The 18,938-nt window shown below is 37.7% G+C and overlaps 1 protein-coding gene and 3 non-coding genes across 4 annotated transcripts in view; all 4 read left to right on the plus strand.

Moving 5' to 3' along the window:
• LOC134653375 (dopamine D2-like receptor) overlaps positions 1–18,938 on the plus strand; it is a 266,783-nt gene that overhangs the window by 4,821 nt on the left and 243,024 nt on the right. The gene's annotated exons all lie outside the window — the stretch shown is intronic.
• On the plus strand, positions 651–722 carry Trnap-agg (transfer RNA proline (anticodon AGG)). The gene has a single exon. It is a non-coding gene; the product is annotated as a tRNA-Pro (tRNA).
• Positions 2,742–2,813, plus strand: Trnap-agg (transfer RNA proline (anticodon AGG)). Its single transcript has one exon. It is a non-coding gene; the product is annotated as a tRNA-Pro (tRNA).
• Positions 8,966–9,037, plus strand: Trnap-agg (transfer RNA proline (anticodon AGG)). The gene has a single exon. It is a non-coding gene; the product is annotated as a tRNA-Pro (tRNA).

Below are 18,938 nucleotides of genomic sequence, written 5' to 3' on the forward strand. Positions count from 1 at the left end.
GAATGTCGAATTAAGATTAAGACTATAATGTATAACGTTGGCACGGACCGACATCGTGGGAGTTTCATCGAGTCGAGCCGCGAATAATGTAGCAGGGGGATAATTAGACCATAATGCTCGATCACTAAGCACTCGCATGTTGTACGAGTAATCTGTTTCGCGAAACCGCGCTTCGTTAAAACTTCGCGTTATGTTTCCGAGCTTGAAATTCTAATTAGCCCTTGTTATAATACTTCCAGGTACTTATACTTATGCTCGCTATGGCGGCTGCACTAATATTCATAGCCCGGATCATCGCTATGAGACCAAACGAACTGCATCATTTATTGAAGCGATGTTACGCGATACGCATACAATCAAGTTGAGGCAGTTCTCTTCGAATATTTGTTAGAAAATACATGTCAAACCACCAGCACCTGAGTTTATAGTCAGCAAGATAAGTTGCTAAGCCGGCAAGGTTTTCTTTCAACATGATCCGCACACATGTTATCCCTCAATTATAAAGATGTATTTAGATCATCTAGAACAGGTGTCTGTTGCTGACTGTACAAGTTTTATGAGTTTGAAGATTACAGTGTACCTTTATAATCTAATCGCAATTATTTTATTAGTCACCGACCTTATTGTTAGAATTGACAACTATCACAAGCGGCTCGTTGGTCTAGGGGTATGATTTTCGCTTAGGGTGCGAGAGGTCCCGGGTTCAAATCCCGGACGAGCCCAATTTTTTTACGGAATGTAATTTTGTTCTAATCTAAATTAAAATACTGAAATGATTCTCGGTTGCTCCTCTCCCCAACCTCCAGTTATTTTATTTTACTACATAGTAGGTATGTGTCAATGTTTAAATTTTAAAATACAACGCTAGGTGAAATATTAATCTGAGAGTGCCATCCCAAGATACATGATTTTGATTAAATCTTGATGTTTTAATGGCCACTTGTTTGCAATTTCGGGGATGGTCCTACAGTAAAAATTAAAAATTACTTACATATTCATCTCACAAGGATTGAAAAAACGCCCTGTACAAATGTGACGATATTGCAACAGATGTTTTCTTCCTCGACCTTGACCCTGCTGATATTGGCCACGTTAGAAGCGTCCATCGTCGGTCGTCGGTCGTCGTCCGTCGTCAGTAATAGCGCTAAGTACGTGAGCGGCACTTCGCTAATTGCGTTACTGCATGGGCGAGTGTGAGTGCCGATGTGTGACTATTCGCTTTTAGCCCCGAGGCTGATTCCGTAAGTACACGTTATAGGTCGCCTGTATAATTCCGTTGGTGTTGCCTGCTTAGGATATGCTCCCAATGCTCCCATTGATAGCCACACGAACTAATATTAATAGTCAGGCCTCGGAGTATTTTTAGCACGGTAAGACTAAGGAGAGCTATGGAGTCTTTGTTAACATTAAAATTAAATTCATACTCATACTCATCCTCATTAATTAAGTTCGTCCGAATCGTTTTATAAATACTTAGACTACTTATATGTAATTAATTCTGTTTACATATATTTAATTAAATGTTATATTATAAAAAAGTAATAATATGTATATGTGTATGTTAATATTATTATATTACCCATATTGCAGTGTCATCGCTCCAATATTTTATTTAAGTACTTAACGTACCTACATACTATAATTACTGTTAAGATAAGGAACTATACGTTGTCACTGGCCGCTTTAGATAATGCACTTAATGACATCATATGTCATGTATCAACATATTAAGACGTATGATTTGTTACTTCAATATATTCATTTAAGGCAAATTTCGGAATAAATTGCTGATTTCATTATGACGGATCCACAAATATCTGAAATTTTGCACTGGATTGAACCGTACAAAGATCTTATATACGATCACGAAAAATGTGTAGTAATGTGTGTGTCTTGTGACGTACATCTCACGCAATTAAGACACACTTTTATATTAAAGCATGTCAACAGCATTCTACACAATACAAAATCTCGCCAATCATAGGTTGCATGTCTTAAGTACTTTTTTAAGTGATAGGCCACTTATGATTAAACCTCTTTACCTAAATATGTGTATGAGTAAATCAGATGTCACATTATGTCATGAATATATAGTTACGTATTTCGTTATTGTGATGATCGCTGATATTTATTAGGTCTAGAGCTGTACATAATTTACTTGTACTTAATTAATGAGGATGAGTATGAGTATGAACTTAATTTTAATGTTAACAAAGACTCCATAGCTCTCCTTAGTCTTACCGTGCTAAAAAAACTCCGAGGCCTGATTATTAGCTACAACCTCAGCAAGAAATTAATACAAATATAACTTACTTAGTGACTTGAATATCAGAAAAAAATATATACCTATCAGAAAATGTTATTGAAGAATATACATATAAGATAGTTAAAATAACATAGTTCCATTATGTCTACATATATGGAAACAACGTAAACTTTAATACACGTAGAATACCGTTACACTTATTTTATAGCGCTATTCAATCTTTTCTGATAATATGTATCATTTTGCATCACTGGACCCGCAGTCACCGCAGTGCATCTCGCGCGCACCATTCCGTCATGTCAAAATGGTATCAAATGTTAAAGTTCGAATGCAGCTAGTGGTAGTTGTACAGACCGCCGCGCAGGCGCCGACGTCGAGAAGTCGAGTGTCGGAAGTGTCGGAACTCATAACTGCGTGTACGCAACTTTCACTCGGCGTCCGAATGTTGTGGCAAAATTCGGCTAACAGATCAACCGGCTCGTTGGTCTAGGGGTATGATTTTCGCTTAGGGTGCGAGAGGTCCCGGGTTCAAATCCCGGACGAGCCCAATGTCTTTTTTAACCGATTTTCCAAAAAACGTTGTTAATCCGACTGTTTAAGTACTTCGAGAACTTTTTTCTTTACATAATTTATTTAAAAAAATATTATTGTTATTTCTTAGTCTATACAATCTGTTATAAAAACGATTGAATTACATTATATACCGTAACCTACGTATACTTTACGCACTAAGTCTTATTTTATGTAGGTACATACTATTACTCAATATTCTTTAAAAATATATTTAGATACTTACAGTGTATCTCGATAACTAATAAAATAATATCTACCTATTTCGTCTATGAAGTACACGATAGTAAGTATAATAATCCGTGCCATAAAGACGAGGTAATCCGTGGCGATAGCGCCGGCGCGCCGCGGCTTGCGCGCACGCACGCACGGCTGCACGCGGCCGCCGCCGCAGCGCAGAGTGAACGAACATCTTCTAGCATTGCGCCGGCATATATTTTTGGCTATTGATGTGACTTCGAAAAGGTCTCAAAATGCGAAATTTCCACATTGAAAATTATCGGAAGTTTCTCAAATGTTTGTACGCGGATTGTAATGTTCCGTTTCATAAACGATATTTTCCTTGACACCCGATGTTTTTTTCCTGAAATTTCCGTGAACTTTTCCAACTCTTTTGAAACTTCATTAACAAAAGAACCTATGCCGATTCACATGGACTGAAATACAACGGTCTCAAAGTCAGGTTATGGTTTTCGCGCTGCGGGGCAGGTCTTTAGAGTTTAGACTATGTGCCGCCCATCAAATTGCATGATAGAGACCTGGAGAAGGTTGACCAGTTCAAATATCCTGGTCACATTATCACGAGTGACCTAGGACGACAGAGATATTGAGAGGGAGCGTAGGGCGTTGTTATATGCTGGGGGGATATGCTGGCTCGCAGGTTCGCGCAGTGTACAGGGGAAGTAAAGAGAATTAACCTTGTTCATGTTCAAGTCTTTCTGTCAATCGTTTTACACCAGCGGCCAGTGGGTTAGTTATACTCAGAGAGAAATCAACGCCTTACGAGTCCTCTAAGTATAATAACATGTTTAGGGTCCTGATGGGACTCCCTAGATTCTGCAGCGCATCTAGTGAGGGTGTTAAGTGAAATGACCTTTTTTTGCTTGATTAAAGCATGAAACTTGGCACAGTTGTTCCTTATATCAAAATAAGCCGATTAAGATCGGTAGCCCGAGGGACCCCCCGCTTAAGCCCGAGAGGGGGGGGGGGGTCAAGTAGCGCCCCGCCCGGCTTCATTCTAAAAATTCTAACAGGCCCCGTTTAGCTAATAGGTCATATTTGGTATCAATTTCGGATAAATAAATAACGTAGAATTCATTTCTGTTATAAAAAATTGCAATTTGTTGAAAAAAATAATAAAAAAACACAAAAAATCTAATTTTTCAAGTGTAATTTTTGTTTTTTATTTATTGTCAAAATTAAACTGCTTGGTTTTTCTACATACAAAAAATATGACAATAAAGCCTATTTAATGCAGATTTTAAAAACATAACTTTTACTTACCTTTATTAAAAGGAAATTGCATAAAAAAAACTTATATCGTCTCGCGCCGGTGAATATCTTTTTACCGACATAGGCATCGATATAGACAACATCCGAAGTGCACACTCTGGAGACCGATTAAATGTATTGTTTATTGTTGTAGATTCTATTATAAAGATAGAAAAGCGTACAATTTTTTTTAATGTGTCGTTCAGTGAAAAAGGGACCTTAAAAAAATTATCACAGCCAGCCTCGTGTTTGTATAGAAGCATACTCGTATTTAGTTAGTACCAGTGTTGGCCGAAACATTAATGCAGTTGAAAATGTTGGCCATTAACCATTATAAATTGAATTGTAAATTGTAATCGTCCGTTACTGTTTAAGGTTCAATTTATAATGGTTAATGGCCAACATTTTCAATTGCATTAACGTTTCGGCCAACACTGGTTAGTGCCAACCACTCCATGGACTCCATGGTCCCTGTTCTCAATTAATAAGAAGTAAACTGTAAGTATTCTTTAATATACTTGCTTATTACATTATACCACACTTTAATTTTGCGTCTTGTGTATTAATACCGTTCCTTCCCCCGACACATGAATGGGTACATTTCGTCATTCACGTATATATGTCAGTTTCAACCATATTCTGGCCACAGCAGGGTTGTCAGAACAGTTTGGAAACAGTCGTCTGCTCCTTGCTTTCATTCCCAAGAGGACGGACTGAGCAAGTTTAAAGAGGAACTAAAGTCTGACCCCAAACATATAATCCTATCCGGATAAGGCTGCTTCTATTTCAGTAGTCGATTCATGTAAAGAATTATTTCGGGCATATTTTAATTATTTAGCAACGGCTTTATCTGTAAGTATCACTTTACTTTGCTTTACAAGGTTATTTCACCTATCATCATATAAAGGTATAATAAAGTTTTGGCGAATGCTATTTATTTACTGCTATTGCTCCATCCTGTAGGAGCTTGAATCCTTGTATCGGCCAGGCTAAAAAGGGTCCATGCTTAGATGTCACTTTTATACACCTTATATTAAATGGGGAACTCGGGTTCAAATTCTAGAAGGCAGAGATCGGAACCGGTTTTTTGCAAAAACTTAGAAATAACCATATTTTTCTAATTATTTTATACTCAAAATGTAGGACTCAGTTGTGTTTTTAGGTTACGACTTCATATTATTAGATTGCCCAATTAGAAATGAAGTAATTAGCAAAGAACGAAAAAATACCGTTTCCGTTCCCATACAAAAAATACCGGTATCCGATCCCTGCTAGAAGGCATTTATTTATCTGTTTAGCGTGAATACTTGTTCCTGAATTACCTATGGATGTTTTGAGTGTATGTATCAAATATATATGATATATATCATGTAGTACCTACATCACAAGTCTTATTGAGCTTACAGTATTACAAGGTCGATCGAGAGAATGCTTGGAATACGAGTACGACTCCTGGTTTATCAGGGCCCGATAGAAATAAATTAGAGTTTAATTTACCATGACGGTAAGCTTCACTTATAACCACTGATCTTTTAGTGAAACTCATTTCTTTACCACTAGGTAAATCATTTTGAGACACTGTGTTGACAAAACTTCGAAGAGTTAAAAGTCCTTATTTATGCCATCGCGAAATTGTGTAGAGAAACATGTCACAAGTAATGTTCCTCGTGAGATTCCGAATACTCCAAGAACCATGAAAAGTCCGATTCATTTAATATGATGGCCCTAGTTGCAGATGCTGTAAAACAGTCATTGCAAGGTATTGATACGCACAGTAGACACGAACGTAGTCATAGCAGCTAGACTAGATTCATGCGTACGAATATTTCCCCAACTACAGGAATTGTGGGCTCACGTTGACACAGTGGAAAACACAATTATATCACATGACACACCATTGCATCCAGGTCAGGGAATTATATTTTAAGCTAATAAAATGATCTATTCTATAAGCTAAGTAAACTATCTTTTATTTATCCTAAAAGAGCGGAAGTCTTACCCCTGTTTCGAGCATTCAGTGGAAAGGGGAGAAAAAGTGAATTCGAAGCATGGAATCTGTTCAGAGTTCAACGAAACCACTACAAGGATTCAAGCTCTTACAAGATGGAGCAATAGCAGTGGCTAAAAGCATTCCCCTAAAATACTAAAATGTTATTATATGATCGGTAATAAGTGCAATATTGAAGAAGGCAAGTTATACCGGGATATTGAAATGAAGAGTTGTATAATGTTATACCTGTTCTATGAGATTAAGTCACTGCTAAATTATTTTATTATTAAATTCCATAATGTATACCTACTTCTAACAAAAGGGAGCCATATAAATGCCCTATTACGCGCAGTGTACCGAGGGGTTGATGTTTAGGTTCAGACGTTAGTTCGTCGTCAAACTTGCTCAGTCCGTCAGACTTCTTGGGAATGGAAGCAAGAAGCAGACGACGGGTTCCACACTGGTCTGACACCTGCTTTGGTCAGAATATGGTTGAAACTGACCAGAAGTAAATGCAAACCGGAATAAAAAACGCGATGCAACTACATGAATGATGAAATGTACGCATTTATGTGTCTGGGGAAGGATCTGTATTACGACACAAGACGCAAAATTAAAGTGTGGTAGGGTAATTCGCCAGTAACTGGCCACTTTTAGTAACTGGCCACCCAAAACCAAAAATTCATTTTAGGCTAGCCAGTGGCCAGTTATTGAAAGCTGGCCAGTTTTTGGAACCTTATACTAAAAAAAGTTTAGAGCGGCTAGTTATTAAAGCGGCCAGTTACTGGCAAATTATTCTATAATGTAATAAGTAGATTAAATAATACTTACAGTTTACTTCTTATTCATTGAGAACAGGGACCATGGAGTCCATGGAGTGGTTGAAATTAACAATGCTTCTATACAAAAGAGAGGCTCTATGATAAATTTTTCCAAGGTCCCTTTTTTCACTGAACGACACATTTTTTTTCTAATCAAATATTATGTACGGCTTTCTATCTTTAATATATGATCTACAATAATAAACAACACATTTAGTCGGTCTCCAGAGTGTGTACTTCGGATGTTGTCTATATCGATGCCTATGTCGGTAACAAGATATTCACCGGCGCGGGACGACATATGTTTTTTTAATGCAATTTCTTTTTCATAAAGGTAAGTAAAAGTTATGTTTTTAAAATCTGCATTAAATAGGCTTTATCGTCATATTTTTTGTATGTAGAAAAACCAAGCAGTTTAATTTTGACAATAAATAAAAAACAAAAATTACACTTGAAAAATTAGATTTTTTGTGTTTTTTTATTATTTTTTTCAACAATTTGCAATTTTTTATACCAGAAATGAATTCTACGTTATTGATTTATCCGAAATTGATACCAAATATGACCTATTAGCTAACCGGGGCCTGTTAGAATTTTTAGAATGAAGCCGGGCGGGGCGCTACTTGACCCCCCCCCCCCCTCTCGGGCTTAAGCGGGGGGTCCCTCGGGCTACCGATCTTAGTCGGCTTATTTTGATATAAGGAACAAATGTGCCAAGTTTCATGCTTTAATCAAGCAAAAAAAGGTTCGACCTTTTTTTGTTACTTAAAACCTTAACTATCGCGCTATTTCCCTCTTAGGCTCTTTGCTGCGAAATGATTAAGTAAATTGTGAAGCTTATTTATTTACAAAACGTTGAGCTCTTTATTGTTCTGCCATAATAAACTTCAGACTTCTGCAAAAATTGTATATTTTGAGTTTTTTTTATTGTATTGACGAACAACAAATTTTTAAGGAATCCACGGTTCATACTGAACCAGATTTTCATTGTATATTCAAATGACTTTGTTTCGCGAAGCAGGCGCTTTTCCAATGCGTGGTTTTAATATGATATGGTGTTAGAAGTTTATTTACATAAATACAGACTGATGATCCCACAGACAAACTCATTGTTGAGTTTCGTGGGGCTACGGTTACATTCAAGATTACCATGTTTCTTATTAAACAAACAAATAAATAAATAATACTAGGTCCAGCCCTGGGCAATCGGGCACTGCGAGGCTTTGGGCCCGATTCGGATTTTGAAATAGAAATCTATAAGATATCTTTTAGACATCACCAAGATACGATAACGATATTTTTAGGATCTAACCTGTCAAATTTGACATTTCCGCGATTCTGGAGATACTCTTGAACGATTTCCACAAGATATGACTTAGAGATCCAATTCACATCTATAATAAATATCTAACTCAAACTAACGTAAAAGTGACATTGGTTGCCCGAATTGAGCTGCAAAAGAAAACTAGTTGAAATCTAAACTATAACGTATCTAGAATGGATCTAGTACGTGTCGTCTCTTGTGAATATCTTGAAGTTTGAATACGGCAGTTTGGCTACTTTCTATTTTAAGTACAAAATACACCTTATAAATCTTATAATAATACATAATATGTTATATAGCACATCTATTTAAGTATATAATTAATATAGTAGTGTTTTCTACTTAAAGAGACGCCAGTTAAAATGTTCAGTAGGTAAGATAAATTCTTGATCGCCTTTCTCCTTATTATGTCACAACGCACTGCCTTTACGTTATCATTGATCACGTGACGCAGATAGCGCGTGAGTGGCGATCCATCGCTAATTTAGACTCTCCTTGCAGCCGGCTCGTTGGTCTAGGGGTATGATTTTCGCTTAGGGTGCGAGAGGTCCCGGGTTCAAATCCCGGACGAGCCCGTCTTTTTAGGGTTCCGTAGCCAAATGGCAAAAAACGGAACCCTTATAGATTCGTCATGTCTGTCTGTCTGTCTGTCCGTCTGTCCGTCTGTCTGTCCGTCCGTATGTCACAGCCACTTTTCTCCGAAACTATAAGAACTATACTGTTGAAACTTGGTAAGTAGATGTATTCTGTGAACCGCATTAAGATTTTCACACAAAAATAGAAAACAAACAATACATTTTTGGGGTTCCCCATACTTCGAACTGAAACTCAAAAAAATTTTTTTCATCAAACCCATACGTGTGGGGTATCTATGGATAGGTCTTCAAAAATGATATTGAGGTTTCTAATATCATTTTTTTCTAAACTGGATAGTTTGCGCGAGAGACACTTCCAAAGTGGTAAAATGTGTGTCCCCCCCCCTGTAACTTCTAAAATAAGAGAATGATAAAACTAAAAAAAATATATGATGTACATTACCATGTACACTTCCACCGAAAATTGGTTTGAACGAGATCTAGTAAGTAGTTTTTTTTTATACGTCATAAATCCCCTAAATACGGAACCCTTCATGGGCGAGTCCGACTCGCACTTGGCCGCTTTTTTTTTAATTTGATACGGAATCTCGCTTCATAGTCTACAACTTAATAATAATATTATGCCCCTTCAAGCACTCCCTAGACCAACTAGACGTGACCGTCAAGTTTCTTTTTTGTCCTTATTATAAAACACACACACACACACACACACTTACTGGTTCCTTTATTCCTTTATTTATTACTGCATGTCTGACAACCCAGATATTTACCTAGTTCTATCTGGGGGCACGGGAGTGCCCCCGCCAAGACGAGCGCGAAGCAAACACTGCCGTACCATCCTTTACTGGAACAATTTAGCCGCATTTTCAGGCCCCTATTTGAGAACCTCTGGATAAGACCAGAACGCAGAAATTTTCGTCATCCAGTAAGCTATAATCACATACTTAAAATCCAAAATTTCAAGTCTGTAGGTCATTTAGTTCCGAAATTAAGCGAAAGCAAAGTTTCGCATTTGTGACACTCATTCACTCATGATCATCAGAATAGTACTAGTACTTCCCATAAACTTAGAGAGCTGAAATTTGGTACAGTTAGGGTTTAATGGCCACATAAAGGGAAAACCTAAAAATATTGCAATATCAGTCACGTTTTAAAGATCTAAGAACTGCATAAGTAAGTTTGTAATCCCATATAAATATATGACATTACAAAGTTACTGTTACAGTTCCTACAAATAGTAGGTAAAGGTACACTACGATGTACGATGTGAGTATCAATGAAGATATGTTTAGTTATGATATGTGTATACTTAGTATGGGTATGAGTACCCGAAAAGAAGGACTGCCTACAAAAAGAGATGAGATCCCATCAAAAACATTACATGTAAAAAGGTGCAAGTCTCGCAACGCTTTTACTACAAAAAAGTTTTGAGATGTAATGTGAAACCAAGTCGGTTATTTTAATCAGTGCCAGGGGGTGTTAAAACCGTATCAATACACCCCCTACCGTATTTGATTTGTAATACATATAATGACTTGGCAATCGCACATAATGCTTTACTCGTACCGTACTCGTAAATATGTGTGATGCTCAAACTGCAATTAGCGCTAGCGTTATGTTCAATTAGAATTATGTTTAATAGGTGACGATGATCCTTTTGTCATTATGCAGCCGTGCGATGGCCAAGTCATTATACGTATTACAAATTAAAGATATCTTATTGATACGGTTTTAGTCCCCTGGCACTGATTAAAATAACCGACTTGGTTTCACATTACATCTCAAAACTTTTTTGTAGTAAAAGCGTTGCGAGACTTGCACCTTTTTACATGTAATGTTTTTGATGGGATAAACTATACACTTATCTTAATTGCATACATATGTTATACTATTACACTTAAACTAGTACTTGAAATTTTCGTGTAGGTAACAATCTGTTAATTAAGGAAGAGCGGTGTTGCCCAACACAGGCAAATTTTGCTTACCGGGCAGCACTATCCCCTACTTTATAAACATGTATATTTTACGAAAATAAATAATTTTAATTTTTAATTTTAATTTTAATAAATGCGAATTGTCTGTTTGTCTGTTACCTCTTTAAATTACATTGAAACCGCTAAACAGATTTAGATGAAATTTAGTAGGAATGGATATTGTTTGAGGCCCGGGGAAAGACATGCAGAGGTATATTTTTAAAAATAATAATAATAATTATCAATATTATCATCATCATTCCACACCGACGAAGTCTCGGGCAGCACTGCAGCAGTAATGAAGCGGGAAGAAGCACTGTCAAGATTTTTATCACTGCAAAAAAGTACACAACATAAATTTACAAAAACAATAACCAAAAAGATAAAATAACAAACAAAACAGCGATTACACTAACAAAGACAATTAAATTATAAAGAGAACACCACAACAAAAACAATGTTGCACTTAGGTACAGACACACAAATGCCGGACATGTTCCGTATAATATATTTGCCAACCCTGGATAAAAAACCATATTTCATCATTTTTGAACTTAATATACTAAGTTAAAATTTAATAACAAAAGATATACTTCTTATTTGCCCATAATTATAAGTATTGTTATGACGGCCGGCCTTGAGCCCTTGACACAACTCTCGGTGTATCTCGAGCGCACTATTATATACCTAAGCGCGTGCGATGGTATCATACATATCAACTTAAAACTGACAATCGGCAAGTGCTTTTTGCGCAAGATGCTACTCAGGCCTACTCGAATTACTTGACTTACCAGTGAGATATACTGTGTAAGTAATATAAAATTAAAGTAATTTAACTCGGAATAAGGCCCCGCCACGCCACGTGGATCGCGTACGAGTATCACTCACAATTATTATCTGGGGGCACGGCAGTGCCCCCGCCAAGTCGAGCAAAACAAAGAGGCACGGCCGTACCTGTTATAATAAAAAACGTATTGTGTTGTGAATCCTACCTAATTCCAACACTCCCACTTAGGTAGGATATAGCAAAAACATAATAACATAATATAAATATTTAAAAAAAAAACCAGCTTCTACACCAGTGACTCCCACTCTTTAAATAAAAAAAATAATTGTCATAATGACTCCCACTAAATGAAAATTTTCATATCAGTATGTTGTTTTTAAATCTTATAAATTTGTCTTTCGGGAGAGGCTTCGTTAAACCGTCTGCAAGTTGGTCTTCTGTATTGACATATGTGACAGTTATGTCTCCAGCCTCGTAACGTTCACGTACGTAATGATATCGAACGTCTATATGTTTTGAGCGCTTGTGAAATTCTGGATTTTTAACCAGTTTTATAGCACTCTGGTTGTCGACATATATGTTCAAAGGTTTGCAGTTCAAACTCTCATCAATTTGGTTCAGGAATTGGCGAATCCACATAGCTTCCTTTGTTGCATCACACAAAGCCATATATTCTGATTCTGTCGTTGAAAGAGCAACTGAAGGCTGGCGACGGCTACTCCAAGTGATTGGTCCGCCGTTCATTAAAAACAGATACCCTGTCGTCGACCTTCTAGACTCTGAATCTGTAGCATAATCAGCATCAGAAAAGCCAGTTAGATGTGGGTCACCACTGCCACTGTACAATAAACCAAGCTGTGAAGTGCCTGCGAGATAGCGCATGATTCTCTTTACAAGATGCCAGTGGGACGCAGTATAGTTAGTTAAGTATCTACTCGCAACTCCCACTGCATAGGAAATGTCTGGTCTAGTTGTAGTTGCGAGATAAATCAGACATCCAACAACCTCTCTGTATGGTGCATTCTTGTCAATGTCATCGCAGGTAGCAACGGTGCTGGTTTCAATTGGAATACTCACCGACTTAGCATCGATCATGATCATGTTCTGTTCAGAACATATATGGCACAATTGACAGCTTCGGCCCAAAGATGCTTGGGGCGCTTAGAATTTTGGAGCATGGTTCGCGCTGATTCCATAATTGTGCGCATGTCGCGTTCGGCACGCGAGTTTTGTTCAGGCGTGTATGGTGCTGTTGTTTCCAAAGTTATTCCAAAATTATTTAGAAAAGCTTTAAGTTCATTATTGCAGTATTCTCCGCCACAATCTGTATGTAGTACTCTCAGAGGACGACCAAATTTGTTTTGAATTAATCGTAGAAATTCTTTGAAGTTTTCAAAGACATCACTCTTGTGTTTTATGTAGAATGCAATTCGGTAACCGGTACATGCATCTTTAAATAGAACGAAATATTTAAAACCAGATATCGAAGGTGTTGACATAGGCCCGCATACATCTGAATAAATAATTTCGCCAGGGCGGCATACCCTCTTCTCCGTGTCTGGTTTTGCAGGAAATGGGAGTCGGTGTTGCTTTCCATAAGCACATGCCTCACAAAAGAAATCTTTAAAATCATTTTGAGAAATTCCGTGTAAAGTTCCATTGTTTATCAAAATTTTCAAATAGTTAATGTTTATATGGCAGAGCCTGTCATGCCAGAGTTTTAAATTATTGTCAGCTGTCACAGCATTGACATCGCCAGCCAGAGTTTCATGTAAAGCGGTTTTAAATAGTAATCGATGAAGATTATTAGGTTGTTTGTGTGCATAGGCCACCAACCTTTTTTTGGCATCTAATATATATACATGCCACTTTTCTTTGGTAATTGTGTAGCCTTTTTCGGTTAAAACTCCTTCAGAGATTAGGTTTTTCTTAAGTTGTGGAACATATAGTACGTCGTTAATTTGAGAGTCGTACCACTGGTTATCGAGCAACTTTTTAATATAGACTGTTCCTGCCCCTTCAACGCTCAGTTGATAGTTGTCACCGAGTCGCACTGATTTTATTGGGCACTCGTCAATTTGTTTAAAAAAATCTAATCTGCTGGTCATATGAGATGAAGCTCCACTGTCTAAATACCAGATGTCATTGTCTCCAGCTTGTAAGTTTTCTGTATAGGTTTTGACCATGAATGCCGAGTACGTCATATTTGCTCCTGAGTTTGATTTGTTAAAGCTTCGTTTTCGCAAATAGCAATCTTTAGCTATATGTCCTTGCTTTTGACAATAGTAACAAATTTTAGGCCTTACAAAAGATCTTCTCTCAGGATATGAGTTCTTAGTGACAGTAGCTAAGGCAATAGGATCGGCGATATCATCATTGCCAAGACTTGCTTCTTCATCCAGAAGCCTTGCAGTTAAGTTAGCTATTGTTTGTTTTGAAGCATCCATCGATAGCCATGCTTGTCTAACGTTTCTATATTTAGTTGGCAGACTGCCAATAATTTTTGTAATAATTGCCGAGTCACTTATGTTGTCTCCGGCCTCTTTTATTTGCTTCGCCAGTGATTCAACTTTTGCAATGTGTTGTGCAACACCATCTTTCTCTTTCATCTTATATGCGTAGAAACGTTCATGAAGAGACATTTTGTTAAATTCAGATTTTTGAGCATAAACAGCGTCAAATTTATCTATCATCTGCCTCGCTGATGTACAGTTTTCAATAATTACCATCTGTTCATACGTCAAAGACGATGTGATTATGAACATTGCGGCCGCATCTTGCCGCTCTTGCAGGTCCCCTGCCGCCAGGCCCTCCCCAGTGCCGCCGGTACTCGCACTCGTGGCAGCGGATCCACTTGCTTCACTTTCTATAAACTTCCCTAGACCTTTCGCTTTTAAAGCGCACTTTAATTGGAACTTCCATTGTAGGTAGTTTTCCGCACTGAATTTCTGCAGCATGCCAATGCCCGTTATTAATTCTTTATCCATCTTTAAACTGGGCCCATAACCGTTATAATAAAAAACGTATTGTGTTGTGAATCCTACCTAATTCCAACAGTACCATCCTTTTCTCGAAGCGATATAGGCCATTTTCGACGTCCTGTAATTTTGTGCTGGCTGAAGCTAGAACCCTGAATTTTCAGTGACATATAGGGCTTAACATGTTTTAAATATATTCTTAAAAACATTAAATCGGAACTTGTAGTTTAAGAATTATTGTACGTCAAAGTTCCTTAGTTTCGACACTGACACACTCATTCACTCACCTACGATCATCATAATTCTAAGGCACTTCTAGTATACCCACAAGCTTCAAATTTGAAACATAAGTAGTTTTCAGCTTATCAAACCATAGAAAAACCTAGAAATATTGCAATATCAGTCACGTTTTAAAGATCTAAGAACTGCATAAGTAAGTTTGTAATCCCATATAAATATATGCTATTACAAAGTTACTGTTGCAGTTCCTACAAATAGTAGGTAAAGTAAAGGTACACTACGATGTACGATGTGAGTATGAATAAAGATGTGTTTAGTTATTTATTTATTTTTATTTATTTAGAAATTTAATTCAGGCAACAATGCCTATATTACAAATACCTTACAGACTAACATACATATGTATTTTATAAACTTAAAACTAAACACTAGCTATTTAGTCGAAAAAACGGCGTGGCTCCGTTGCATCGGCTGCTCCTGTGTCGGATATGATATGTGTATACATAGTATGGGTAATTTCTGAATACCTTCGTCTAATTCTAATAAAAGTATAACATAATGTTTTTCTCTGAGATGAAGATACAGAGTTAACGAGGCGCGGCAGGTTACTCGGCCGACAACAACACTAATAAGTAATACTAATAACTAATGATCACCATTATATTGTAACTAATGACTACTATTTGTCGCTGTTGCGAGCACGCTGCGGGTTTTATGGTAAGGTAACTATTAAGTGCAATAAAAACAGGGTAGAGATTTTATACTGATTACTGACTATTACATCCCACCAAAAACATTTTCATGTAAAATGTTGCCAAGACGAAACCATAAGGCTCGCACTGACAAAAAGTTATCAGATATCTTGTAGAGCCAAGCTTCTAACTCTACAGGCCCTACCTTCACAGACTCTACACCTTAGTCAAAATATGTGGCTTGACCGCTTCGTCACATGGGCGTAAGGTGAAATATGTATTCACTATTTATTATTTTTTATTATAAAATAGTTCTTGTAATAATGAATCGGCCAAGCCACATATTTTGACTAAGGTGTAGAGTCTGTGAAGGTAGGGCCTGTAGAGTTAGAAGCTTGGCTCTACTTTTTTTCAGTGCGAGCCTTATGGTTTCGTCTTGGCAACATTTTACATGAAAATGTTTTTGGTGGGATTCCATTTCACATCTTTTTGTAAGTTGCTTATGACAATCTTCTGATTTAAAGGGTTGCGGGTGATTTACTATTAAAAATCCTGAAATACGTACTTGGGGGGCATCTTTTATATACAATCTGCTTTTTACTGATTCCCCATACAAACTTCAACCCCTTTTTTCCCCGCACGCCTTTTTCCACCCCTTTTCACCCTTACGGGGTGATTTTGGGATTGAAACTATTTTATATCCTTCCCCATAACAATAACTATCTACATACCAAATTTCAACGAAATCGGTTCCGCGATTATCGATTTCTCATACAAAATTCCACCCCCCCTTTTCACCCCCTTAGGGGCTAATTATTATTTAACTTGCATGTACCTATGTATGTATATGTATGTTTGTACGGGTCAAATCTTGCAAGTTAAATTTGACTTCCAATGAAGCTGAAAATTTGCATACACATATAATGTAAGTCGGGTGACAATGCAATATTATGGTACCATCGAGCTGATCTGATGATGGAGACAGGAGGTGGCCAATTGGCCATAGGAACTCTGAGATGAAACAACGCAACCTAATTGTGTTAGGGGTTTTTAGAATTGTCTCGATGAGTAGGTATTAGTTGTCTGTCGTAAGAAAAGTACAGTCAGCGATAAAAGCTTGTACCAGAAATGAAATTTTTGCGTAAAACTTATTATTATGGGACGTACCACGTTATTACAATCTATAAATTGTAAATACAGATGTCAATCACAATGAAAATATCAAAGATGATTAACTCTGGCCAACGTGGGACTCGAACCCACATCCTTGGATTGCCGGCGGTCCAATGCGACCACCGATGCTATGCGAGATGCTTGGACCGGCAATCCAAGGATGTGGGGTCGAGTTGGCCATGTTGGTCAGAGTTGATCATCTTTGATTGTATTTACAATTTATAGGATGAAATATTTTGTTAGTTAACCAATTTTACACGCACACATAGGTACTTCACTAATCATGTTGGGACATTCACAGCTCTCGAGTTGTGAATGTATGCGTGTCGCTTAAACATGAGGAAATTGGCATGATATCGTATCACTGTTTTGTATTAGAGACCATTAAAATCGACTAGGTACTACGAGTAATATGACTGTAGTTTAATTCCTGATGGTTACATGGCGAGTTTTAATCGATATTAAACTTTCGTGAGACATATTTTCAAACTATTTATACGACAACGATTTCACTCACTTGAAACCGAGCGAGTTTTCTTGGCAATTATCATTCGGTCGCGGCTTCGGCAACTAATCGCAAACAGGATCGGACCAGGAACTTCTGAAGCTGAATCAGCTGATTCCGTATTGTGCAGTGATCACGATCACGATAGATTCATCGCACCCGCTTATTTGGAGAGTGCACAGAATTTCAGAATTACATGTTCCCGTAAAAGGGTCACGATTACAGAGGCTAGACTAGTAGGTACTAGCAGCAATACTTGATTAACTGCCCATCGATGGACCTTACATATTTGCACGATGGCCCGCCTCATGTAGCTTGAATGTGAACTATCTGTATTATTTAACTGTCTCTGGATACTAGAGCCACGACTGCCACGAGCGAGTGCAGCCAATTAGTAGCAATATCACCAGCCTCGTGACAACACTCGGGCCGAGCACCAACGAGGGGTTTCGCCGGGCAGATATACCTACACAGGCTGAGCTTGAATATCCCGAATGATTTTACCTAAACATACCGGAGCCTTGTGGTGTAAGCTTTCATAATACATTTTTGATATCTTTTGTCAACTCTCGCCAGTCGCCATGGCCGATAGGCATGGCGTGATCTGGTGTCGGAAGCCAGTACTCACTTTCGGTTGTTGCGTCACCCTAGTAAGTAAGTAGGTAAGTTAAGTAAGTTTATCAACTACCTAATTACTAGGTGTTGTTTATTATTCCAGAAGAGCGAGGTAACGCAATGTATTTTGGATATTGAATTGTTACTCGTTTTAGATACTGGAACGGTGATGAGCAATCGGACGTCTGCCTTATACTGGCCGGTGTCCAAACCTACAGGCTAGCAACCATGCAGTCCACCCAAACCGCCAGCGCTCTGTTAGCTGTGTTCAGATATTTATGAACGTTACGCTCCTCTGGTATATGATGTACGATTATACTGTATATACTGTTTAATATCCTTGTTCTTCTAAATAATAATTGTATGCAGGTTCAAAATAATTTGGAGCATAACTACATACCTAGTATAAAACAAAGTCGCTTCCCTGTCTGTCTGTCTGTATGCTTAGATCTTTAAAACTACGCAACGGATTTTGATGCGGTTTTTTAGGGTTCCGTAGCCAAATGGCAAAAAACGGTACCCTTATAGATTCGTCATGTCTGTCTGTCTGTCTGTCTGTCTGTCTGTCTGTCTGTCCGTCTGTCTGTCCGTCCGTATGTCACAGCCACTTTTCTCCGAAACTATAAGAACTATACTGTTGAAACTTGGTAAGTAGATGTATTCTGTGAACCGCATTAAGATTTTCACACAAAAATAGAAAAAAAACAATAAATTTTTGGGGTTCCCCATACTTCGAACTGAAACTCACTTTTTTCATCAAACCCATACGTGTGGGGTATCTATGGATAGGTCTTCAAAAATGATATTGAGGTTTCTAATATCATTTTTTTCTAAACTGAATAGTTTGCGCGAGAGACACTTCCAAAGTGGTAAAATGTGTGTGTCTTCCCCCCCCCCCGTAACTTCTAAAATAAGAG

The sequence above is a fragment of the Cydia amplana genome, chromosome 13, assembly GCF_948474715.1.
Source record: "Cydia amplana chromosome 13, ilCydAmpl1.1, whole genome shotgun sequence".
Lineage (NCBI taxonomy): Eukaryota > Metazoa > Arthropoda > Insecta > Lepidoptera > Tortricidae > Cydia > Cydia amplana.